Below are 25,540 nucleotides of genomic sequence, written 5' to 3' on the forward strand. Positions count from 1 at the left end.
TTAGATAAATAGATGACAAATGATCAATTATAAAAAGAATTAGAAAATGGCCATGGAACGAGATATAATATTGTCAGGAACCTGAAAAGTAATGAGAAAAGCCCCTTCTACTTTCTATACCTTTTGATGTTTAGAAAATCCATTCATAGAAATTGTCTATATGCGATATACTCCCCTTTGTACGTTTTAATTTTTTTGTATGAACAGTCTGTAGTAAGTATGTCATTTTGATAGGAGTCGTTGCAGTTTCGGTATTGTGTATATGTTAACCTGTGAACTGGTTCACTTATTTTCCGGAAAACACAGTTTACCCTATTTTTTAAAATAAGGTATATATATAGAACCATTGCACGGTTTGCGTAGGTGGTATTCGGGTATGTTACATTGTAGAAAATATTGATAAACTGCTTCTGCTCAAACCGTTGAAGGCATTCCAAATGAAGTCTTGCACCTGACCCGAATCAGGTAAGTTCTATAATATATAATTGTCGTATATATTAGCCATAACCATCACCAAAAAAAATACAACTTTCATTTTTCTTAGTATGCAGTTTTACGTTGCTCAGTCTCAACTCTAGCGCGTTTATTTGCCAGTCTACTTGTCCTTCCGTCCGTACCCTATTGCTGTCACTGTTATATGGTGGATAACAATCTTTTCAAGTGTACTTTTTCAAGCAATGGCTAGCGTGTGCCAGGGATTGTTTAAGATAAATGCAATAAATTGGCAACTAACAGTGCAATAACTGGTTTTTAACTAGCCTGTGCACTTTCTACTCTCACCGAGTCCTATCAAATGGAAACACAATACAGAAAAGACAAACAATAAATGCTAAAAAGCATTCAAATTACAAAGATTTACATAACTATATTTAGTGCAATTAATGAGTTGAAAGTGCTTAGGCTAGTTAAAAGTTAGTTTTGCACTGTTGTTTGTCAGTTCACTGATTTTACATTTGAATAGGTGCCGTAACCTATGGATCCGTGATGGAATTAAAAATTGTCTAACTTGTACGATTATATATATATATATATATATATATATATATATATATATATATATATATATATATATATATCCAGGCTCAAAAAAGCAAAACACACAAACAGAGTACAGTCACTTGTCACTTGAAATTTGACCATTGTTTTATTCTTGTGCACGTTTATTGGGTATTATGCACACTTTGAGGGGACACATCGACTTTTGCTTTGGTGCCCCTTCTAGGAAAGCCAGTGCTACTGTGAAATTTTGGAACCCTCCATCATTTGATCTGATCCGAATCATGGTGTGTGTGTGTGTGTGGTGCATAAACTTATCTTGCAATGAGTTTCATTTGACTTGTCATGGAAACTTATTATATACTTATCATTTTTGTGATCTATCACAAATACATATGGACCTGTTTATGTTACTTGTATTCTCTATTTGTTAAAGAATTTTATTTTAGGCAGGTTGATATGGCATCAGATTTCCCTTGCATACTTAAGAACAACTACTATTTATTTCATTATTATTTATTAGCCTCATTATACTACTTTCCACTGTCTTTGTCCCCATATTCCTACCTACTTTATGGACTGTCCTTACAATGCATTAACTTCGTTGTATCACCCTCCGTCGTCTTTGTCCCCATATTCCTACATTCCTTATGGACTGTCATTATAATGCATTCACCTCGTTGTATCACCCTCCGTTGTCTTTGTCCGCATATTCCTACCTTCTTTATGGACTGTCATTATAATGCATTAACCTCGTTGTATCACCCTCCATTGTCTTTGTCTCCATACATGTCTACGTTATAACCATTTGCATCAGGACCAAATGGGATATTTTGGGGCTTAATAGGCCAGATATTGTAAAATAATGGGAAGTGCAATACATTTTCTTCATTTATCTGTCGATTCTAGCTCTGCACTCCTACTTCAATGAATATAATTCAAATTTCTGTACATACACACAAAAATTGCATACCATGTCACACATTCTCCAAAGTAATTTAACCCCACAGGAACAAATACATTTAACTAAATATGCTATTATAACGGTGAATAACGCCAGTAGTGTTGCAAATAATGATGGATGTGGGGGGGGGGTTGAACAAAAGTGTTAACACACCAACTTACTTTCTACCTTTATGACATGTAAAGCCGACTTCAGATCTTCATTTCACATCAAAAACATAATACAGTGTGGATTAATGTTGTGTACCTATCTTGATCGTGGGTGAATTACCAAAGGAAAATCTGTAAAATAAATGGAGACTGTGTTTGACATAATGGTTGAGCGAAATGTATCATATGACGTAATTTATTCAAATGATGGTTTTATACTGTATGTTCATTGCTTGTTCACGGTTGAGCAGTCCTGTAAAAGAAACTTGTATATAATTTCCTGTTACATCGTTTGTTTGTTTTTTGACAGGTAAGCCAGTCTTATTTTTGTCCCCAAAATTAATTTCCTCATGGCAGTTTATCAGTACTTGTGATAAGGTGTAAGATACTACCAGAGTGAATCATTCTTTCCTATCGGTATAATGGTTGACCTAGCTGAGATACAAGTTAATTTACAAGTTAATTTAACTTCAGCAAATGAAGGAAAAATCACGTTCTTTGCATTTTATAAAATTTAAAGGAGCACTGTTGAATCAAATATCAATTTTTACTTTCCTTTCGTGGGGGTTTTTGGTTGTATTTTCGTGTGTGTGCTTTTGTTAGACTCGAAGTCTCAAAAGTGCTCAGTTTAAGCTATTGTTCCATCTAAAACGGCTAGTGTTCCATCTAAAACGGCTAAAAATCGCGTTTTAAGATGGTAAAACTTTGACTTATGTACGGTTTTCCTTGTCTAGAAATAGAACTTGTTGACGCCTAATATGATCACGTGGAAAAACCAAAATAGTAATCCAAAACGCAAATGTCGTGAGTGGATATTTATGCTTTTACTTTCTCTGCTGCTGTCGACCATGGAAGGAAAGGGTTGTAGTAACATCGTAATACATACCCCTTTAAGCAAAACAGTTTTATGCGCAGGTTTAGAGCAGTGGATAAAGAAAGTAATTTCTTGTTTAATAGGGTCGTGGGGTTTTCCTCTGAAAGTGTCACCAATTGAACGCGTACGTTATCACCATTCTCATGGACTCTCTCTCTCTCTCTCTCTCTCTCTCGTGCGTGAGCACGTGCAAGATAAAATGATAAAAAATTAATTAATCCCAAGTTCAACCATAGTGAAAGTTTAATGTTAATACGTGAAGCAGTAAAGGAGTGTCAGATTGGATATGGAACGTAGAAAGACTCACGCACATAGATGAACATAGTAACTCGTACATGACGCTAGCTTATTAAAATGAAAGTATAAAAGTAAATATTTTGAAAAGGTCGCAACTCTTGACTACGTTTCAAGAAATGAATTGAAATTTATTAGCGTTATTGACTACATACTTTAAGCTATTCAAGTATACCTTTTTGGCAACTATGACATGTAATAAAAGTTAAAGGGAAAAAAATATATGTATTGCAATTTGCAGGTTAAAGTGGTAGTCCTACCTATAAGACCTGACACTGATATTTATGTTTTGGGCGTCAGGGTCTTACAGCCTAACTAACGGCGCTGTGTAGTGTGTTTTGATGTCGACTAACATCGTTACGAAAGTAAAATTTTCAGGAATATTTCACACAACTGACAACTAAAATAACGACGCTTTTCTGCAAAGTAAAGTTATAATGTTTTAGTCAGACTTTACTTACTCTGATGCCTTTTCTCTAATAAATTCAAATTCTCATAGAGGAAATGGGCCTGTTTTCAAGTTTCTTTGGCCTACATTTCAGTTGGCTGGAAAGCGATGAAAGCCGAGAATGCCGAAATTTGGTTAAGTTGAAATGTTATTTTTTAACGAAACGAATAAAATTATATTTTGCCTATTGGAACTGTAAGCAACGGTTCGTTTCTTTCAAGAAACAGATCCCCAACATGAACCTACGTGAACTTACCTCGGCATACCTCGACTACCGTCGCATTGCAACAGATGTAAATGTATATCAACGGAACGTGAAAATGCATCCATTTGCTAGTGTCATGTTTTCATTTTTGCAGGATAAAGACAGCACAGTAAGTATATTAATTACACATAAATTAGTGGAAGAATGTCGATATAAGCTGCCAAGTGTGTGAGATGTTCCTGAAACTTTGATTACTCATTCCGATGTCAACGACATCGGAACACACTATACAAGGCCGTTATTTGGATAGTAAGACATAGCACCTAAACAAAATCAACATGTGCTATGTCTTACATGTAGGACTAGTTAAAGTGGGTGCAGAGATTTTTCTCTTTGTATTAAGCTTATGGACTTACGCGTCAATTTTCAGAAGGGTGGGAGCTGGAATATTATCTTGGGGTAATAGAAGAAATATTCTAGGTCGAAAGAAAATCCAAGGTGCCCCCCTCCTCCACTGCCAAAATAAATTGCTGGTTCCTTAGCAGACACGCACTAGTGAACCACTTGAGTTATGGGGTGTCTCCCGTCACTCACTGAAATCTCCCGTATAGGTAAATTTATTAGTGAAATTTTTTATATTTTCTATTTTTCACATTCTGTTTCCAGGACCGCTCCGGTGGCCTAGTGGTTAGAGCGCCCGCCTCGGATGCGGGAGCTCGTGGGTTCGATCCCCGGCCGAGTCATACCAGAGACTTAAAAAATGGTACTAACAGCTGCCTCGCTTGGCGTTCAGCATAAAGAGGTTAGTGTTAGGACTGGTCGGCCTGGTGTCAGGATAATGTGACTGGGTGGGAGATCATGTTACATGTCTGCGGCATGATGCTCCAGTGCTAGACATCACTATAAACTGCCACATTGCAGACATCGTAGCGATATGACAGTAGTAAATGGGGTGAGATTAGTGTCAATGGGAATTAGCATTACAGAGACCCCTGGGTCAGATTAGCGTCAAGGGAAATTTAACATGGAGAAAAATCGTGGGTCAGATAGCGTCAAGGGAAATTAACATGGAGAAAAATCGTGGGACGGTTTAGCGTCAAAGGAATTTAAACAGGGTGGGACTTTATAGCGTCAAGGGAAATTGAACATGGGATTTTTTTTTTTTTTAAATTTTTTTAAAAAAGGGGTAGGCAATGGAAAGGCTATCTCTTTTCGAGAAATATGGCTGGCCCTGAAAAGGGCCTTTGGGTTTACGTTAATATTAATATTAACATAGATGGCATCTGTCACATCTTCTTCTTCTTCTTCTTCTTAAACTCCTTCTAACTGCCGGTCCATACACAAGTACCCTCTTGAGACATCCTTGTCTTTCTATGTAAACTCTCCTCATCCATTGACTAGTATCTGTCCTATCAACAACAGTCCACTTGGACCTGACATACATGAGCATGTCCGTCCTAAACATCATGGAAGACACAAGGGTGGATGACTCAACTGTGGTCCACATCTTGAAGCGACGAGAATAGGTGAATCAATGCAGTGAACTGCGCTTATTTATAGGTACAGGAAGGATTGAAACGGATTGAATTCATTCACCAATCCGAACACGCGTTACAAAATTCAGTCAGCTCGCATCCAATCCGAAGAGAGCAGTCTGTGACGTCACGTGGTCTATATAGATTCGTTAGCGCTTGTGTGCAGCCAATCTATGCGACAGTGATTCAACATGACGGAAACTCAGAAAACGATCCATTGGGGTGCACCAGCAGGGGAGACTGCCCAAGGGAACCCGGACTTACTTTCAGAAGAGGTACATTGGGATTTTGTGGATTTTCTTACCTCGCAAGAATTTGTTCCGGAACCTTCGTTACCTTCTTCATTAGCGCAAGTGGAGAATTTTAGACAGAGACAGAAAGAAGAATTGGAGAAATTTATGCAACGACAAAAGGAAGCGGAACAAGCTTTTCTCCTACAGCAACAGCAACAGCAACAAAAAGAGGTAAGAAAAAAACAACAGCAACAACAGCAAGAAGAAGTAGCAGCAAAGAAACAAGAGGGTGAAAATCAAACGGCTACGGTACGGTTGGACATTTTAGCGGAGTTAAGAAGTCTGAAACAAATGTATCAGACTTCTTTGTCACGACCGAAGAGAATACGACCTTCCCGAGCTAAACACGCCAACCCTGTGACTAAGCCTGTCCTACCACCCTTAGTGATTTCAACCCAATCATCAGAAGTAGGCCTTGGCCGTGGCAAAGGCTTAAGGCAGTTAAAGTTGATTGGTTAAACTCACTCCTACACCATAAAGAAAAAAGGCCCTTTTCAGGGCCACCCACATTTCTCGAAAAGAAATACAATTTCAATTTGCCAATAACTCAAAAATAAACCCCACCCATTTTACCCTTATAGTACTTGTCTGTGTGTGAGTGCGTGAGTGTAGCTTCTTATTTTAAAATCAAAACTCAAAGACACTTACCTTATATCATTCATGTATTCTTTTATCCATTTTTTACAATCCAATTCACAATTCACCACAGAACACTTTAAAAAGTTCGTACACTTCTTCTTTCTCATTATTTAGTCTCTCTGTTTTTTGAATTTCTTCACCGTTTTATCCTCATTTTCTTCCCTTCTTCTTTTCTTCTCCTGTTTCTTTACCTCTTTTAAATATAATTGTCTTCTTTCTTCCTCTTCTTCCTCTGAAGAATCCCTCTCTTCTTTCGAAGAATCCCTCTCATCTTCCGAAGAATCCCTCTCTTCTTCTGAAGAATCCTTCTTTTCTTCTGACTCCTCTTGTTTCTTTTTTGGGCAATCTGGAGACCAATGTCCTTTTTCTTTACAATAATAACAGGTATCTTGACTTTTGTCTTTTTTAGCCCCTGTTTTTTTTCTTTTTGGACGGTCTGGACACTCTGAAGACCAATGCCCTTTCTTCTGACAGATATAGCAAGTATCTTGACTTTTATCTCGAAAGGAAGGAGAGTAGTCCGTCGGATGGTCTGAAGAGAATTTTCTAATGACCCCTCGCAAAGCTCTGACGAAACGTTCCATCTGGGTAGTCTCTTCCATCGTTGTGCTCGGCTTGAGAGTGAAATGAATATTGAAAGGACAAGACACACGCCCTTTTTATATACGCTGGTTTGCCAAGACTATAAATTAGTCTATGGTGTTTAAACTTGAGTCATTTGACATTTTGCACTCAAGATGAAACGATCCCATTCATTCGAGAAGAAAGAAGAAGAAGAAGAAAGTAAGAGGCAGAAACGTGATCTATCGCCTCGTACCAGGGCTGAAATCTTGGCACAAATTCATGCCAGTGATTTTGAAGAGGACATGAGTGAACCAGAATCCGAACCCTCTAAACCAAGTTCACCACCCTTAGTCAACCCTGAAAAGTACTATTCCATTCGAGAGACGGAAAAGCGCTCCTCTAGAAAATTTAGAACCACGGCTTACACCTACACGGTGAAGTTTAAAGATTTCAAGGCCGACGTACCCTTGGAGAAAGCAGAAGGGTTTATCACCGAGATGTGGGATTCTTTGCTCACCGCACTCAAGCGACAATGTCAAGCCAAAGAAGACGATCGCTTGACACTATCCATAGATCACGACGGTTTGAAATCCCCTGTTTGGATCGAGTTTAGCAGACCCGCAGAACTGACCCCTTCCAAAGTCATGGACAAGATATAACAGGTGCAACAATCTAATGACCAGTTTGACATCACCGATGGTAGAGCCACACTGAAAATGGCCCACGTCTCTCCTCCTCAAGGAACTGGATGCAAAAAGATGTTATTGGTGGACGACCTTCGCAACACCAAAAAGAGTCTCATCCGAATTAACAACCCTCAAGACCAGATGTGTTTAGCCCGTGCCATCGTGGTGGGACGAACCTATGCCAACAAGAACGACACGGTAGAATGGAAAAGAACCTGGAAAACTATTCAACAATCCGACCGAGCCAAACAACGAAATGAAGCAGAACTCCTGTTACAACAAGCCGGACTGTCCAAAGACACACCCTGTGGCATTCCTGAGATGCAAAAATTGCAAGATGCCCTAGCTCCACGCTACACCTTGAAAGTGCACCCTCAAGAAATGCGTGGAACTCTGTTGTTTCGAGGCCAAGATTTTAAGGACGGAAAATACATTCATGTCTATCATCACGATGACCATTTCGATACCATTACCAGCATCACTGGATTCCTGGGACACAGTTATTATTGTGAGAAATGTGACTATGGTTATAACAATCGAGAGCAACACAAGCATTGCGGAATGAAATGCCCAGGATGTTTGGCCTCTCCACCCTGTCTGAGCGAAGGACCAGTGCCTTGTTCGACTTGTTTGCGCACGTTTGTCAGTCTTACCTGTTACCAACAACATCTGAAGACGCAAGGTTCAGAGCAGAAATGTGCTTGTCAGCTCTTGAGATTGTGCCCTACGTGTAGACAAGGCATACGTACCAATAGTACCAAGGCACACGTATGTTCAGGAAAAAAAATGTCACATTTGTCACCGCATCGTGGACTTGGAACACCAATGCTACGTGCAAAAATACCAACCCCCACCAGAGAAAGAGGACGGTCACAAGAAGAAAGGCAATTTCATCTTTTTTGATTTCGAATGCATGCAAGAGACCGGCATTCACATTCCTAATTTCTGCGTGGCTCATAGAGCGTGCGAGAAGTGCATTCAAGAACCTATCTTCAGTCATTGCCCTCACTGCAGCAAGATTCCTGGAGGGCGTGAAAAAATCTTTCGGGGACCAAACACGTTAGCCGATTTTGCCCAATGGGTCTTAGACCCCATCGACAAGACGTGGAGCCAAGAGGACATCGAACGTTACGGAGATTGTCATCGTCATGCCACGGTGATGGCTCACAATTTCTCCGGATACGATGGACAGTTTCTTCTCAGATACTATACGGAACAAGGCACCGAACGTCCTAAAGTCACTTTGAACGGAGCCAAAATCATTTTCATGCAAGTGGGACAAGTACAGTTTAAAGATTCGATGAGTTACTTGGCCATGCCTTTGAGTCGAATGCCTAAAATGTTTGGAATGACAGAAATGGCTAAAGGGTACTTTCCACACTTTTTCAATACGGAAGCCAATCAACATGCCGTTCTACCCCATTTACCTGAGGCTCACTATTACGACCCCGACAACATGCATACCGAACAACGAGAAGCTTTCTACGCTTGGTACCAGGCTCATGCCTCTGACCCCTTCGACTTTCAGGAAGAAATGTTAAAGTATTGTCGTTCAGACGTGGACATTTTACGACGTTGCTGTGGAAAATTTCGAGAACTGTTCATGGAACACGGAGGGGTCGATCCTTTGAAAGAAGCTTGCACCATTGCCAAAGCGTGTTCCTTAGTGTACCGCCAACGATTCATGCCTGAAAACACCGTGGCTGTCATCAGTCCTCAAACGACCCACTATGTCAAGCGTCAATACTCGGTCAAAGCCCTACGTTGGTTACATTACTTGTGCGACAAGGAAGACAAATGGATTCAGCATGCCCGCAACGGAGGAGGCGAAAAGACCATCGGAACGTATTCGGTAGATGGCTGGGACTTAGAAAACCCCAAGATCGTGTACGAGTTTAACGGTTGCTTATTTCACGGATGTCCCGTCTGTTACCCTGACCGTGACACTAAAAATCAGTTTTTGCAACGAACCATGGAAGACTTGTACCAGGACACTTGTCAGCGACGCCTAAAGTTAGAACAGCAAGGATACCAAGTGGTGGAAATGTGGGAATACGAGTACGATCACCGTTTGAAAACCGATCCCGAGTTTAAACGCCTCGTGGAAAGTTACCAGTTCATGGACCCGCTGAACCCGAGGGATAGTTTGTACGGAGGAAGGACCAATGCCACCTGTTTGCTGTACCAAGCCGACGAAGAGAAAGGAGAAGAAATCAAATACTTGGACGTGTGTTCGCTGTATCCCTACGTGTGCAAATATTGTCGCTTTCCTGTAGGGCACCCGCAATTGTTCACGGAACACATCGACCTGAAAAACATTCGACAATACGAAGGCTTGATCAAGTGTAAAGTTTTGCCTCCCACGAACCTATACCATCCCGTCTTACCTCACCATTGTCAAGGCAAACTGATGTTTCCCTTGTGCCGTACTTGTGCCGAAACGTGCAACCAGGACCAACCTTGCCATCACAGCCAGGAAGAACGTGCCTTGACGGGAACCTGGGTCAGCGTGGAATTGTTCAAAGCTCTGGACATGGGATACCAACTGTTAGAAGTGTACGAAATTTGCCACTTTCCCAAGACACAACAGTACCACAAGGGTGACCCTACTCAGAAAGGCATTTTCGCCGACTACGTGGATGCCTTTTTGAAACTGAAACAAGAAGCCAGCGGCTATCCTTCCTGGTGTCACACTCCCGAAGACCAAATACAATTCAAAGAGAAATACTATGCACAAGAAGGCATCTCTTTAGACCACATCGAAAAAAACGAAGGCAGGCGATCGTTTGCCAAAGTGATGTTAAATTGCTTGTGGGGTAAAATGGCACAACGACCGTGTTTACCCAAGACGGAATATTTGACAGAACCTTCCCGCTACTTCCAGATGATTCACGACAAAACCAAATACATGAAACACGTGGACGTCGTTCGAGAGGATTTGATCTTGGTCAATTACGAAGAAGATCTGGACTTTGTACAAGACGACCCTTTTGGAAATGTCATCATTGCGGCTTACGTGACAGCTCATGCTCGCTTAAAATTGTACGAAGCTTTAGAACTGTTAGAAGAGCGCGTCCTGTACTTTGACACGGACAGTTGCATTTACATCCATCACCCGATTCAACAGCACCCTGACATCGAAGGAGACCGTTTAGGAGCCTGGACAGACGAGCATCCCGACGAGAAGATTCTAAGTTTCGTCAGTGGTGGTCCCTAAAATTACGGCTACGAATACCGGGACAAACAAGGAGAAGTGCACACGACGTGCAAAGTGAAAGGACTGACTCTGAATCATCGTACCAGTCGAGTGGTCAACTTTGGGGTATTGAAAGAAGCCCTGCAATCGGTAGAGGATGGAAACTTTAAAGTGACCACCTATCAACCGAACAAGATTGTACGTTTACCCACTCACCACATCGTCAGTCGACCCTTGGAAAAAGTCTATCAAATTGTATACCAGAAGCGAGTGCGACTTCCCAATCACTTCACCTTACCGTACGGTCACGTCGGTATTGGTCTGTATATAAAAAGGAACCCTAGGCAAGATCGATAGTTCATTGTTCATTGAAGTAACTTACCATGTCGTTGACGAAGAAGAAACCAGATTGGTTAGGAGTCAAATGTTGGACATCACCGAGATCAGGGTTTTGAGGCTTGGACACAAGAGGTGGCCCAGTATGCACGAGAGTTATTCAAGGAAAAAAGTTACTTTTCAACCTGTGTTAGTGACGGTGCCAGAAGAACCCGTCACCCAGGATAGGACTGTCGTGGACAGGCCTGAAAGACCCTTTCGGGAGGACACTTGTGTGACCTTACCCCCTACTATAGAACTGGTTAGAACTTTACCCAAAACATGTTGTACAGACACTTGTGTTTATTCCACGTTCATGGTTATCATGTGCCTTTTATTTTTGTACTTAAGCCTTTGGCTTTTATGTATTTTTGTCTTTCGTATTCATGTTTGAAACATTCAATAAACGTGTTCTGAAAAAGTATATAAACTCTTGTCTTGTTTGTTTTTCGTGTCACAAGTGACATTCCTCACACTATGGCTACCTCTGCTGTCTCTGCTCCCTCTTCCTCTACTGTCAAAGTCATCGACGAACACGTAGATCGTGCCAGTTGGGAGGCTTTGTATCTTCGCCATCCCTTTAACATGCTCATTGCTGGACCTAGCGGTTCAGGCAAAACCGAATTCGTCAAACGTTTGATCGAACATAAACATCATTTGATCGATCGACCCCCTCAACGAATCGTGTGGTGTTACAAAGAGTGGCAATCGGCGTACAGCCTCTTGCGAGAAAGTCAAGGCGATTCCATCGTGTTTGTGGAAGGCATTCCTAAAGAAGACGATGGCATCGTCTCTGACTCCCGTCTAACCCATTTGGTCATTTTCGACGACATGTTAGGAGAAGACGAAGAAGAAATTAAACTGTGGTTCACGCGCAAAGGGCATCACCGTAATGCCAGTGTCGTTTACATCACCCAAAATTTGTTTCAACAAAGTAAAGCCCATCGCACCATCAGTCTCAATGCGCATTACGTGGTCTAGTTTAAAAGCCCTCGAGATAAGTCGCAAGTGCAAGTCTTAGCCAAACAGTTAGGAACGCCTTGGCTGACTCAGGCGTACGACGATGCCACTCAAACTCCACACGCCTATTTACTCGTCGATTTGAAACCTACGACCCCCGAGGATTTGAGATTTTGCACCCACTTGTTTCACCACTGGTGCCAAGACGGAGGGCTTGTCCTGTACACGTCTCCGTCCTCGACTTCATTTCACTCCCCATAAAAAAATCTATAAAAACCTCAGACCCTTTTTCGTCTGTCTCACTCTCAGTGCGAACATGACGTCCCTTCAGTCGCATCTTCCCGTCAAATTGATTCGTGCCTTGTATGGCATCAGTCGAGAAAAAGATCCACAAACACGAGCTCGTGTCTTATAAGCTAGTCTCAAAGAAGTCTTACGATGGTTCACAGTGACGGCACGTCAATTACTCCAAGGAATCATTCAGATTCCTCATCAAACCAAACGCTTTTTCGATCGAAACAAAGTCGCTTTGGTCCAACTGGCCGATCCCCGCATCGACACTCAAACCAAAATACAAATCATTTTGAAACCTGGAGGGAGCGGTACTCTAGGAGGGGTCATCATTCGCTCACTCTTAAGATGGGATCCTAATGCCCCCAAAGTTATACCCAAGACAAAAGTCCAACGAAGCCCCAAGAAGAAAAAGACCAGGTCCCCAAGGAGAACTTCTCCAGAGGCAGGACCCTCCTCTGACCAGACACCACCCCTGAAAAGAAAAGAAGCCCCCAGAAAAAGAAAAGTCCACACAAAACTATTCGCAAGAGAGGCACTTCGGCCAGGACGCAACCTTACACCCGCAAACCACGACCTGCCACAGCGGTGACTGCGTCTCCGGCAGCTTCACGTTTGTCCACTTCTCCGTTAATGACACCCAGAACTGAAGAGTACTTGGAGACGTTGATCACACCAAGAACTTCTCCGTTGATGACCCCCAAAAGAACTTCCCCAGTGGCAGGACCTTCCAATTTAGTTGCAGTGGCTGCTGCTCACAAAGTACCTTCTCCCAAAATCAAAGTTCAAGAAAGATCGGGCATGTTACAAAGTTTACTGGATTTGTCCAAGCAAGAACTGGCTCGATTTAGTCCGTTACGTACCCCTGCACGACGTGTCATGCCTGTCCTCAAACTAATACGACGTAAAGACAATCAGTGGCGACGCGTTCCAGTATAAAAAAGGCCTGTGACCAAGTCGGATATCAGTGTTTTTTGGTGCTCCTGAAGACTCAAAGATGTCACCCTCCAGAAAACCCCAAGGAAAGAAAAGGAAAGGACTGCCACCACGTTTAGCCAAACATGGGGACATGTTATCTGTCCTGTCCAAAGCTTCTCCACCCCTACGAGAAAAACTCATTGAAACAGCCTCCAAAGAGGTCATCGATACCGTGTGCGAATGTTGTTTGAACGTTTTGAAAGGCACGATCCCTTTGTCCAAACACCAGAAACAATGCTTAGGCAAACATCGTCACGTTCTTCGCCAAATGGTTCAAAAGAAAATTCCCATTCGTCAAAAAAAGAAGATGTTAGTGCAACGTGGAGGTATTTTACCTCTCTTGTTAGGCCCCATACTGAAAGGAGTCTTGGGAACCATGTTGGGAGGACTGGTGGGAGCAAGATAAAAAGGCCTCGGAAGTTCCAAGATCTCAGAATCGACCCCTGACAACCCCATGGAAGGACGAAAACTAGCTTTAGTGCCTTACAAACGATGGATGGAATACCATCGGTGGCAAGAACAACACACCCCGCATTTACATCCCAATCCCCATTTGAGCGAGATGTCCCAGTTATAACACGAATTGCAGTCCTTGATGGATCGCCAAGATTTGTCCGAAACAGAAAAATCGCAAAAGTACGGTCAACTCTTGCAACGACTGCAACTCTTTCACCAGAAAGCTTTAGACGAAACAGCTCTACCCACTCTGAAAGATTTTAAGACCTTGATGAAAAGTCCAGCACCATCACCAGTACCAGTACCAGTACCAGTACCACCAGTACCCGTGACCAAGACAGAAAAAGGAGAAGAAGAGGAAGGGTTTCAAACTCCACCAGAAAAAGTACGCAAGTTAACAACACCACCTACCTCCAGAATTGGATGGATTAAAAAGATGATGGCCACCCCTTCTTCCTCACAAGAGAAAAAGAAAGTGAAGACAGAAGTGAAGACAGAAGTGAAACAAGAACCGATATCCCCCGCTCAGACATCCTTCTCCTCTTCGACACCTATTGCTGGCCGCACACGCAAAGCATTGCAATCCAAGAAAATACCCCAAGAGAAAAAGAGTAGCATCCTCCAAGAGTGGGTGTCTTATTAACACACCAACCAACACAAAAAAATGGAAAAAGTCTTAGCCAGCATTTACTACGATCCCTCCCATCCTGCAGGTTACGCAGGAGTTCAAAAATTGTATCGTGCTGCCAAAACGAGACTGAAAAGTCTCCGTTTACCTCAAGTGCAACGATGGTTGCAAGAACAAGCTACCTACACTTAACACAAACCCATTTGACGCATGTTTGCCAGAAGTCGCACCCGAGTGGAAGGCATCGATCATCAATGGCAAGCCGATTTAGCCGATGTCTCTCATTTGGCCAGCTACAATCGTGGCTACAAATATTTGTTTTGTGTCATCGACGTCTTTTCCAAATTTGCCTGGGTCGTGCCCTTGACTTCCAAATCGAGCAGCGAGTTAGTGCGAGCCCTGCAACGGGTGTTGAAACGAAGCGGTCGTCACCCTCTTCGATGGCAAACGGACAAAGGCACCGAATTTCTGAACCAAGCTTTCCAAAAAGAATTAAAGAAACGTGACATTCATTTTTTTACCACCGAGAATCCCGAAACCAAAGCCAGCATCGTGGAACGTTTTCAACGCACTTTGAAAGAACGCATGTGGAAATATTTTACGCATCACCACACTCTGAAGTACATCGACATCTTACCGCACCTGGTGCAAGCGTACAACCAATCTTAATATCGAAGCATCGGACGTGCCCCGCAAGACGTGACTCCCGACAACGAAGTGTTGGTGCTTGAGCGTCTGTTTGGTACGTCCCCGACGAGGGCTGTCCCCGAGAAAAGTGGAATGTTGGCCGTAGGAGATTGGGTGCGCATTGGCAAAACCAAACGCACTTTCGACAAAGGTTACTTACCTAACTGGACGACCGAATTGTTTCGCGTCACTGGACGAGTGCATGGCCGTCATCCTGCCGTTTATAAATTGGAAGACATGAACGGAGAAGTGCTCAAAGGAACGTTTTATTTGCCCGAGTTACAACGTGTCACCAATAAAGAAGACGACGTGTACGACATCGAAAGCATTCTCGAACGCAGAACTCGTAAAGTGGGCAAACGACGTGTCAAAGAAGTCAAAGTACGTTGGAAAGGATATCCACCCAGTTTTGATTCTTGGATCGACGCTTCGCAAGTCATCGACTATAAAAAGAAGTGACCATCATGCCCTTTCACACAGCAGACGCAGCTACGTCGACCACTCCTCCTTCACCTAGTTCTTCTGTGCAAGATTTACAAAAACAACCCTTGTGGGTGTGGTGTGGAGAACGTGTGCCTAAAACGCAAATCGTCTTTTTCTGCCAAATCTTCGTGGTGTATTGTGTCATCGGGGCAGCCATTGCCAATTTGAGTTTGCAACAAGGAGACAAACAATTGTGGACCATTTTATTGAGCAGTTGCATCGGTTACCTGCTTCCTAATCCCTCCCTGAAATTCTCCTCGAACGGGAACCCCGGGAACCTTGTGTCCAGTGCCAGTGCCAGTCACCACTTCAACCACAATCAGAACCCCATTTTAGACGGAGACACGCCTCTGACGTCCAGTAATATCCCCTCGGACAGCCACAGAACTCTGGAATTATGAGTCACCAAAACCAATTTTACTTAACTTTACCCAGTGACAGTTCCATGGAGGTGTTTCCCAAGAACACGTTGTGCTGTTACACTTCCAAATTACCTCAAGCCATCCAGTTAGATCACGAAGCCCATTTGGAAGTGGCTTTAGTAGAAATGATTCACCCGACCCAAGTCCTCAATGTCCTTCCCAATCAAAATTTTTTTGATGTGGAAGTTCATGACGAGCAAATGCAACAGTGGATGGATAGCAATGTCAAATATGACAAGAAAACCCGTACACAAAAGTACACCACCTATCACTTGTTCATTCCCCCAGGCCATTATTTTAGTGGTCAACATTTGGTCAGCACCATAGCCTCCAGGTTTAATGTCGTGTTTCTGAAAGCTTTGGAGCATGTCAACAAAAGTGTCACCATGGAGTACCACAAAGCAGCTCGTCGCTTCTTGATGAAATTTGAACGAAGTAAAATCGTGTCCATTTTATTTTGTCCTTTATTGTTTGACATGTTGGGCGGAGACATGGACATGAGAAAGGCCATGCTCAAGAAAAACGAATTACCCATCGTTTACGACAACGAGTCTTTCAGCAAGTTATTTCGTGCCCCAGTAGAACTGAACCAAGGACTGAATTTGATGTTCGTGTATTCCGATGTGGTGGAGTACAACGTGGTGGGACACACCTCCGTACCGTTACTGCGTGTCATTCCTTTCAAAGTAGATTCTGGCACGGGCGCTGACGAGGAAGGTGGAAACACTTACCACGTCCACCGCGAATTTGTCCATCCTCACTATTTGCCTGTCAGCAAGTCGTATTTGGACACGGTCAACATTGCTATAAAAGGAGATCTGGGACAAAAAATTCCATTCACCAAAGGAAAAGTCACGGTGAAACTCCATTTTCGAAAACGGTTCTCTCACGACTCGTAAGTAAGTCATGTATCCAGTGTACCGAGGGGTTGCTCAACAGCGAGGACACGGCTTAGGAGATATGTTAAAATCGGCCTTTCGTTCGGTGGCCCCGGTGTTGAAACCGATGGTGACACGCGGATTGCACGCCTTGAAAGATGCGTCACTGACGCAAGGCAAAGAATTTCTCCAAAATGTCATCATCGACAAACAAAACCCTAAAGAAGCCTTCATGAGGGCAGGCAAAAATGTCTTGCTGCAAACGGGCAAAGACATTTTAGGCTAACGAGAAACACCTATAAATGCCCTGCACGCTACCGAGTCAGGCATTCAGCAAGGACAAGGCAGAAAGAGACGACGAAGAAAACACCCTTTCACCAGACTTCAAGCGAGAAAGGCCAAGAAAAGAAGAACCGTTCGAGACTTAGACGTTTTCGATTATTGAGAAAAGAGACAAAAAAAAAATGATGCAACGAGAATCTTGCGCTTGTTCCAAGACGGAACTGGATCTGTTTGCCATGCCCCCCACGATGATGACGATGCAAGAATCCCAGTGGGTGGAATTTCACCCCGTCTCCTCACTGACCGATTCCGCTCCCATCGAGTTTGAAATCAAAGGACAGCCCGAAGATTACATCGATCTGAATAGCAGTTACTTGTACCTGAAAGTCAAAATTCTAGATAAGACTGGAGGTGCTATAGACGATGAAGCAGTAGCTCCCGTCAACAATTTCATGCATTCCTTGTTCAGTGGAGTGGACTTGTACTTGAATAACAAACTGGTCAGTAGCAGCATGGATACTTACCCTTATCGTGCCTACCTGGAAAATCTCTTGACGTACGGAATAGATGCCAAGAACACTCATCTCAATGCCTGTGTGGTATGGGAAGCTGACGAACCTACCAAGTTTGAAATATTGGAAACTGATGAAAAGAAAGACAACAATGATGGATTTGTAGAACGAAGAAAGAGAATCACGGGAGCCGACACAAGTTTAGAACTGATGGATCGTTTGCATTTGGACATGTGGTTGCAAGAAAAGTATTTGCTGAACGGGGTGGATGTCCGCCTGAGACTGAATCGTAGCAGTGCCGCTTTCCATTTGATGGCTGATAGTGACGGTTACAAAACCAAAATCCTAGAAGCCAGACTCTACGTACGCCGTGTGGAAGTGTTACCTAAAGTGGGAAACGACATCAGCCAGACGTTGAGCAGAACGACCGCCAAGTATCCCATACGACGCGTGGAAGTGAAAACCTTCACCATTCCCAAAGGACAGCGATCCATGATCGAAGATCATCTGTTCCAAGGACAGTTACCCAAACGTTTGATCGTTGGTATCGTCGAGAATACAGCCTTCAACGGAGCTGCCAAAAAATCCTTTCTACTTTCAACACTTTGGCGTGTCCAAAATCGAAGTCAGTCGCGATGGCAAGACCTTGTGTACCCGACCTTTCGAACCTGACTTTACCAAGAAGAATTACTTGAGATCGTACTTGTCCTTGTACGAAGCCACCGGACAGTTAGGAACCAATACCAGTCACGGTATTACGTACGAGGATTATGCAGGAGGCTACGCTTTGTGGGCTTTCGATTTCACTCCAGACCAAGGCAGCGACGAGGGACATTTCCACCCTATAAAATCCGGCCAGATTCGTGTGGAAATTCAGTTTAAAGACCGAGACCCTGATGAAACGGTGAACGTCATCCTGTATGCAGAATTCGATAATACGATAGAAATCAACAGTTTGAGAGAAGTAATCCTAGATTACTAGAAACCATGGAAGACTGTTATCCCTCTTTACCTAGTGGAGAAACTTTTAGTGTTGGATTATTGTTAAAAAATGTTAGAGTTGTTGTTGTTTAGTGTTAAGTGATTTTTGAATAAAAAAATGTTGTGTTTTGAAAAAATTGTTTGATGTTATATTGTTGGATTATTGTTAAAAATGTTAGAGTTGTTGTTTAGTGTTAAGTGATTTTTGAGTAAAAAATGTTGTGTTTTGAAAAAAATGCCTTTGTCTTTTGTTTAGCTATAAGAATGTTGGATTGATGCTCTTTCATTTCTTACTATCCCTCTCATGGCACTCACTAAACGTTGCGACTCAAAAACCGTGTGGGGGATGTTTTCCTTCACGTCCACGCTTTGACTTTAAGAACCGGGGTTGTTTCCAGTCTAACCATCCATTGTCGACTCATCCTCCTACGAAGATGTGCTCCAAACTAGCTAAGCTCAACGAAGCCTACGTGAATTTGCATAGGGTCAGACACAGTCTGATACCGAAGCCAGAAGAAATAGAGAATGTGAGAATGATAAAAATCACTGAAGACCTGATAGAAGAGCTCTTCAGAAAAGAAATGAACAGGGACAAAGAAGAATGGACAGAGAAGTACAGACTTCAGAGACAGCAGCAACAACAACAACAGCAGCAGCAACCTGAAGCTGACAGAGGCTTTGTCGATTGTCGTATCGACACCAAAGAGTTCTTCTCTTTCCGAAGAAGCAGACCTATCGCCAGAAAGTCTATCCTCAGAGGACATCGCATTCTTAGAAACTAAAAGGAATGCCATAGCAAACAAAAAAACAGCCCTTTTCAGGGCTACCCCAATACTCTAGAAAAGAAATAACGATCGATTTGCCAATTTGTGTAGGTAGAGTAGTGTGAAAATAAACACTAACTCTTTTTAAAAAATGTGAGGGTATGTGTTTGTGAGTTTGTGTGTTTGTAAGTGATCAAGTACGTTGGTGTGGATAGTAGATTAAAATGATGTCTTTATTTGGTGTTTGAGGTGTAGATTTAGGGGTTAGATTGGATTGCTTTGAGTATGTGGATAGTCAATTGAAGTGATTTATAAAAAATTTTAAAATAGTGATGGGTAGAATAAAAAAGTGAGTGAGTGTTTCTTTTAGGTCCGCGCGTTGTTGTTATTTTTTTTGGTCATGATCTAGGTAAGATCAATTTTATGTTTTTAGGGGGATGTTTTCCTTCACGTACGCGCTTTCACTATAAATTGAAACTCGTTCGGCAGTCCAACTACCCTTGTTGATTGATCAACACCAAAAATGAACACGAGACTGGAGAAACTGTTGGAACTTCATGTGCATCTGGAATATGCCAGGCGCATATTAAATGAACTGGCCGCGGAAGCCATTGTGGAGGAGGGAAGGATAAGAGAGGAGGAGGAAAGAAGAAACAAAGAAGAGGAGGAGAGAAGATATAAAGAAGAAGAGGAAAGAAGATACAAAGAGGAGGAGAGAAGATACAAAGAAGAGGAGGAGGAGGAAAAGGAGAGAAGAAGAAGAAATTTCAGAATCCCAGAGAGCGAAAATTGGGATTCTGAAGCGACATATCCTGCCTCTGCTCTCTCCCCCCAAAAGGTAAAAAGTAACTGGGGGATAAGATGTGTATGCGGCGCCAGGCCTGGAAGGTGCCACCATTAACCAGGTGTCCATGAAGTTCCAAACAAAAAAACAGCCCTTTTCAGGGCTACCCAATACTCTAGAAAAGAAATAACCTTCAATTTGCCAATGTGTAGGTAGAGTAGTGTGAATATAAACACTAACTCTTTTTTTAAGATAGTGTGAGGGTATGTGTTTGTGTGTTGGTGCTTGTAAGAGCTAAGGTATGTGAATAGTAGATTATGGGTTTCTTTATTGTTCTTAGCGTAGGTGAAGAGTATAGTTAGGGTTTTGTAAGCGCTCACGTACGATTGTGTGGATAGTAGATTATGGATTTTGTTTATTGTTTCTTAGCGTATGTGGAGAGTATAGTTTGGGTTTTGTAAGCGCTCACGTACGATTGTGTGGATAGTAGATTATAGGATTTTGTTAATTGTTTCTTAGCGTATGTGGAGAGTATAGTTTGGGTTTTATTATATGAAATGAAAAAGTAGGGGGATGTTTTCCTTCACGTCCGCGCTTTTCGTATAAGAACCCACAGTATTCGTCGTTCAAACCATTCTGCAAAGAATAAAAAAAGAAGATGGCTTCTAACCAAATGGACAAAATGGAAAAATTGCAAAACGTCCTCGACAATTTAGGAATGATAGAGCAAATGTTGGTTAACCTAAACGAGGATCACTATTCTTATAGTCCCCATCGAGTGAAGATGGAGATAAACAATTTACGAAAAATGAAGGTAATCATCAGTGATCTGTTGAAAGAAATAAAGGAGGAGAAGGAGGATGAAGAGGAAAGGATAAGGATGAGAGCATGGAATGAAAACATTGAAAAAGAAGAAGAAAATGAAAAGAGGAAGAAAGAAGAGGAGGAAGAGAAGAAAAAAGAAGAGCAGGATAAAAAAAAGAAAGAAAAGAAGAGAAAGAGTGTTGGAGATAAAATAAGAACTTGGTGGAGAAAAAGAAGAAACTAGAAGCAGAAGAAGAAGAAGAAAACCCAAAGGCCCTTTTCAGGGCCAGCCATATTTCTCGAAAAGAGATAGCCTTTCCATTGCCTACCCCTTTTTTAAAAAAATTTAAAAAAAAAAAATCCCATGTTCAATTTCCCTTGACGCTATAAAGTCCCACCCTGTTTAAATTCCTTTGACGCTAAACCGTCCCACGATTTTTCTCCATGTTAATTTCCCTTGACGCTAATCTGACCCACAATTTTTCTCCATGTTAAATTTCCCTTGACGCTAATCTGACCCAGGGGTCTCTGTAATGCTAATTCCCATTGAAGCTAATCTCACCCCATTTACTACTTATGACTGAAAAATTGTTAAAGCTACGTTAAAAATCAAAATCACATCACATCACATTTGTTTCCAGCGTTGTGTATTTACGGTAATTCTGTCTGTGATCACATGACTGAAGTAGTGGCTCAAGCAGAACAAGACCATTTAGCTGTTATTTTCAGGATTTACTCCTGTCAACATGGTCGACAGGTTTCATTATTTGAAGTTTGTCTAGGTGGATTATGCTATGTGTGAGCAGAAGTAATTCAGAGAGGACTAAAGACGTTAACTGATTACAAATGGGTTTTCAATGAGCTTAATCAATATTAAACAATAACATTACTTTGAACCTCTGTGCAAGGTATGTTCTGCTTCGGTCTTGGTATGAGTCAATACTATGTACTGTCAAAAGAAATTTGGACAGAATTAAAATTGTCAATTTATTATAGTTCGCTTAATCAAGAGCTCAAGTGGCATAAAATGGGTCGGTTTGATTTCACTGTTTAAAGTTTTTAGAGATGTGTAGACGTGCCAAGGTCAAAATATAAAAAATCCAGCCAACCGAAATATCACAAAATCCGAGTGATGGACGCAGACTCGTCACTAGGGTTGGTGTCACCCAGTGCGGTAACTCATGGTGTCACCCACATGGACCTAAATCCTGCAAAATAATTGAAATTTTTTATAGACAGTCATGTGCGGTAACTCATGGTGTCACCCCCATTGACCCCTTTCTTGCACACAAATTCAAAATTTTTGTAGACAGTCATGAGGGTAACTAATGGTGTCACTCCCATGGATCTCCTTCCCGCAAAAAAATTCAAAAATTGTATAGGCAGTCTTTTAGGTGTCACCCCCTCTGACGGTCCGGTCCGGTCCACACCCCTCCCCCCGCACCACCACCCCCAAGTGACGCGACTGGATGGACGGAAACGGAAATTTCAGTAGATTCACTTACTTCAGAGAGGACCTGAATATGAATTCTGCTCTTCCTGTAAAGCTGATTTTAAAGTATGTTACGGTTGCTTGAATGAAATCACGAGTCATGCAGAATCATGATCTTAGAAAAACATAATAACCGAGACAACAAATATGCCATAACTGAAATCAGTGTTTGTGGAATCTGCATCAAATGTGGGTCATGTTAGACATGGCGAGACACTATTTGCCAGCTTTATAGCCGAGCATAGTCTCTCGTGAGTGACCTTACGCAGAATGAAGAACCACATCGCAAAGATTGAAATATAAAAAAACCATTGGCTTTGATTTTAATCTTTTGTAAACATTACAGTAAACCACACAAAAGTAACGTAACTAATTGCCATTGAAATATGTAAATATGTAATGCTTGGGATGAACGTGGTCTTGGTCTTTGTGTATAATACTATCAGGTTATACCCATTTTCCAGATTTGATAGTCATTATTAAAATGTGGTGATACCGGTGAAAATGGTAACAACAAAGATGCCTACAGATTAGCCCTAAAGTCACAAGGGCGTGATGGTATAATGTATGTGTTTGTGCTTTCATGTGAAGAATCTTAATGACATTAAAGCATTAATAGAATTAGACCCTGACAGTACCAATCTTAAACAGTTCTGGAAGGGAGGCAGCAATTTGAATTTATCCACAGGATGGAAACTTTTTAAACTTCCAGGTGGAATCAATAGAATTCTAATGAGGTTGACACGTTCCAATGCAGACATTAAAACGGAAATTCTGCACTCTGAGGAAATGTCAGGTTTTAAGTGTTAAAATCAACAATGATTAGGACTGCCTCCATTATAATCCAGCAATGATCTAAGAAATTATTGTGATAGATATAAGAAAAAGATGAGTGGCAATAAGTTACTGTGAAATGAGTGACTTGACGTGCATCTTTTAATATTAAAAAATGCAAATTTGTTCAATATCTGTAATTTTTTCAGTTTGCATGATAAAAGTGTTGTCGGTGAAAATCTTTTGAGGTCAAAACTCCTAACCAAAATTTTGAAATCTCCTAATCTGTTCTGACCTGACCTGTCTCTTCTGTCACTTGCTTGCAGATAGGTTGTAGTTCTCCATAGATACAGCTACTACAGTAACTGTAAAACTCTTACAAAGTTTCTCTCACTTCAAGTTCAGTGTATGACTGAGACAGATGAATAATGAATGATATTGTACGTGCCATTTCTCACTTTCTATGAAGCTCATAGCAGATGGAACACTCCTCATCTTCTTATCCTATTCTATAAATATAGCCATGTGAAAAGTTCTTTGAAAGTAAAGGTTGTGTAATCGGACGTATGAATACTTATTTTCAAAAATAAATCCTCAGAAAAGTAGCATGTCAGCATGCTCTTTTCTTTAACCCTAACACTAAACCTAATAACAGAAAAGTATGTTGAAGAAGGGTGTGACCAAAATACTTCTTCTGATGTCTAGTTGGTCGAAAATAAAAACGGTCCCGATCTGACATCCAATATGGCCACCACAAAATCTGGTCATCGATACTCCTCCTTTGATGAAGTGTGTTTGGGTTTACTGGAGAGAGGTATAATATATTTAGGCATTAATTTGCAGGTATCTGCCTGTGTAGGGGAAGATGCAAGGAACTGGGTTCTTGCCTGGCTAGTACTACATATATATTTTCATTTTCATTTGATGAAGTGTTCATTGGGTCTGTCAGGGCTTGGGGAGATAGATTGGTTAAACATTTATGCACTGTTTACCGTTTAGTTTGTTTCCACTTGAGCTAGTGAGTATTGTAATGATTATGGTCTTGCCTGGCAAGTACTGCAGGGGTTCGAGGTTATGGGTCAAATTGAGGATGTCAGCGTTGATAGTGCTGGTATTGGACCTACTGTTTATCTTTTAACACAGTTCAAGGAATTCATTAGAAGTCCAAGCCAGGCATCAATTGCCATGAATTAAAATTTGTTGATATGAATTCAATGCATGTAAAATAGTGACCTTGTACACATACCCATGTCACTCTGAGTGGGATTTTCATCATAATAAGCTCCAGTGATGATTTCTTGCTGACATGGATAGTGATACTGTCTGGATTTTTGTTTTGCATACAATCTGGAATATCTTTCTACATGAATTTACGTCCGCATCCTGAATATCCTCTTTGGTGAATCCAGAGAAATGAAATAGACAGGATCCACTGAAAATATTCTGGAGTATTGACATTGTTAAGTTTACCACCATTTCTTTGTTTGCAGAACTCTGGTAAGTATTTTAAAAAATAATAACATTTTTGACAGAACCAGTCATAAGTAGACTTCACCAAATACATTGACGTTTAACATAAACACTATCCATGATGAAAAACTCTTACATGAATGAATTCTCTGCTAGCTTTAGGATCTATTGACACCATAACAACGATAGGTTACTAAAACAATTAAACATAACTCCAAAGAAGTGTCATCACAGTAAAACATCAATTTGTTTATATTTATTGCTCTAAGAAACTGATGTTGTGACTAGATATATGAAAGTATTGAACTATATGATATGTTAGTAATAGAGTTGATATTATAAAAAGTTCCTTGTTGCCGTGCAAATTCTAGCATACGTACGACCTACATCATATCCTAAGACTTCTAAAACAAATGTATACTTATACATTCTACCAACCGGAAAACATTTGAATGCATGGTCTCTTTTAATCTAATGTTTTTTGCTTTTAATGCTTCGTTTAATTCCTGTTACTGAATTCTACCATGTCCTGTCTTTACAACGTCTACACTTTTTATCAGTTTGAGTGTCGTCTGCTTTGGCATCCTCTATAGGCAGTTTTTGGTAGATATCTCACTACGTTGCTTTCCATTTGGCAAAGCCAAAGTAGATCAATAAATCCTCATCGATTATTATC

General features: G+C 41.5%; 1 protein-coding gene across 1 annotated transcript in view; it reads left to right on the top strand.

Moving 5' to 3' along the window:
• Positions 1–341: 341 nt before the first annotated feature.
• The window catches only part of LOC149787599 (toll-like receptor 4), a 43,307-nt gene continuing 18,108 nt past the window's right edge, over positions 342–25,540 (top strand). Inside the window, exon 1 of the mRNA XM_089973767.1 lies at positions 342–465. The gene's annotated coding sequence lies outside the window, so the exon portion shown is untranslated. The remainder of the gene's footprint in view (positions 466–25,540) is intronic.

This window comes from Sinohyriopsis cumingii, chromosome 11, assembly GCF_028554795.1.
Source record: "Sinohyriopsis cumingii isolate HCF-2022 chromosome 11, ASM2855479v2, whole genome shotgun sequence".
Classification (NCBI taxonomy): Eukaryota; Metazoa; Mollusca; class Bivalvia; order Unionida; family Unionidae; genus Sinohyriopsis; species Sinohyriopsis cumingii.